Here is a 2,602-nt window from a genome sequence, read left to right as displayed (position 1 = left end):
TATTGTTGTATGTCGTTTTTACTTCAACGAGTAATATGAGTCTTCAGTCTCAGTCTTCAGGCTCTTTTTATTGCCAGAGTTCACTTCTTAGTGAAAGGAACCGGGATGCCTTTTTATTTTAAATCAGTGTAGGCATGTTAGGTCAGCTTTAAAATACCATAAAACTATCTGCTCAGGCACAGAACCTGTTTCTTCATCAAAAAATACAATACTTCGTGGTCTGAAATAAATATTTCACTCCAGTTAATAGGTGAATAGAGTTTTATAAGGCTGTTTTGTTGAGCAGCCTTCTTATAAATTCCAGATAGCTCTGCCAACTCAATCCCCAGGGTCACCGGTGAGAAAAGTTCCTGCAGAGAGGCAGCTGTCTCTTCTCATTTGCTGTTTAAGCCAAGACTACCCAAAGCACATGGGACCTGTGGTGAAGTAAATAGATGGTAGTGAAGTGAGCTCCAACAGAAAGCTTGGCAGGATGGCCAGGACGTGGCACAGTGGGGCTGATCTATGCCCTCCAAGAAGGGCTTAAAAAACGTCAAGCAGGTTGACTAAAAAAAAAAAATATGGCAGAAGCCTTCTGAGAGATGAAAGAATCTTAATTCTTGTTTCAGTGGATGAATGTTTCTTCATCATGAATGTGCTGCTCCAAAAGCAGTTACAATACTGAAGGTGCCCGGTACAGATCAAAACATTGCGCAGAACTCTTTCATGCTGCATTGGTACACTGGCCAGTTGTGTGGGAATATAATGTCCTAGATAGAAAGTCGCTGATTCTGTTACATCAGCCACAAGACTTTGGCACTTGTCAGTTCTGTGCTTCATCTTGAGAAGGTCGCAGTAGAGTCTTTGGGTTTCTATGGTCTGTGCTGTGCTTGATCTTTTTTCCCAATCTCAATGCTATAAAAGAGAAATAATTTCTTTTAATTATAGTCTCACCTGAGCAACTAAAGCTGACTTCACTTTGTATTCCAGGTATTTAAAATATTTATTTCACTAGTACCAAAAGAGTTGGGCTTATTTTTGGGCGGCTTGCTATGGTCATAATGTATTCTTCAATACAAGTTTAAATACCCAACTGTTCTGTTCCGTAGGATGACTGCCAAATCAACAGACTAAGAAATTAATTAAGCAACACTGAACTGAGCCTGTGCATTTTCCACACATGTCCAATTACTAGTGACCTAAATCCAGGGCAAAAGCCTGAAGTCTGGAGAGTCCATTTAGAGAACTGGAACAGCAGTCCTTCCGTAAAACCGCACATCCCTGTGTGGAACAAATGCCCTAATACAATGTTAGTTCAGAGAGAAAGTTATCACAAATCAAGCTGTGACAGTTTGATTTGTCTCTTCCTCAGGATAAGCAAGCTGGGTAAACCTTGCTGGGAAAGGTGATGTGTTCTTCCTCGGTAGCTGCCATTTTCCTAAGGCCTTTTGATAATGTAATGCATCAGCAAATCTCCGAGAACTTGCTACTCCCCTTCTGGTAAACTAAGCACATAACTGGGTGCGCGGTGGGGCTGGGGTAGCTTGGCTTAACTACTATCCTTTTAAGGAAGTGACATAACTAATATAGAGGAAGTCAATGTTAAAATAGCACAGGGCACGTGCTATCAACATCTGTTCTTTAGAGTTCTGCCCTGCTCTGGAGCAAGTGTGGCTGGCATGATGGCCTCGCAGAAGCATGGTGATTGCTTTCTGGTTAGTTTAAAGATAATCTGATTTCAAACTAGATCATTCCTCCATGGTGGCAATTTATAGATCTTTAGGTCAAAACCTGAAGGTTGCTCTTAAAACTCTTGTTTAGTTGCTAATAGCTCTAAGCCTGTAGCTGATCATAGGCTAAGTATAATGGTCGTGAAACCTATATTAACCTTTAGGATTAGATCTTTAGATTAGATTGAAGTCTGCTGTGAATCGCTTTCACCATTTATGCCACGCTTTCCTCCAAGTGTTGCTTATTGTGGTGCTTGATATCTGTCAGATGTAACAGGCTGCTTCATGCTTTGGATGGTTCAAAAACGTGGAAGTACTGCAACTTTCTTCCACTATTCTGAAGGCTTGGATCAACCTTAGCGAACAGTATGGGTGAGCTCATGTTTCATCTTGACCTGCCTACATGTTAAATAGCATTAAAAATCAGCACGGCGCCATAATTCAATGGCGCCACTCCTGTATGTACAATAGGCCTAAGGAAAAGGATGTAGTCGGGGACCCTTGTCACAGCATGTAGCCAGGAACAGGACCCTGCTGAGATATGACTCATAAAAAGTAGAAGCAGTAGAGCTGGTTTGATGTCCAGCGGCAGCTCAGGGACTTGAGGAGGAAGGTCAGAAACACGCTGCTTCTGAGATCGGTTTCCAGGTCCCAGAGAATTCAGTGACCTGGTCTGTTAAACGCTTGTAGCTGAGCAATTCTGCATGGGCATCAGGCAACAGAGAACATATATGGATCTGTTTCTTAATCTACTGGCTTCAAGTAATAAATGTCTTGGTGGTGACATTGAAATTGGGGTGCAATACTTTGTTTATTCTTGTTTATAGTTTAACTCTCGAGGTCAGTTGTATACTGCTTATAATTAAGTGGGATCGTAGTTCTTGACACATACC

Source organism: Rissa tridactyla, chromosome 1 (assembly GCF_028500815.1).
Source record: "Rissa tridactyla isolate bRisTri1 chromosome 1, bRisTri1.patW.cur.20221130, whole genome shotgun sequence".
NCBI classification, from domain to species: domain Eukaryota; kingdom Metazoa; phylum Chordata; class Aves; order Charadriiformes; family Laridae; genus Rissa; species Rissa tridactyla.
This window is presented reverse-complemented; position numbering follows the sequence as displayed.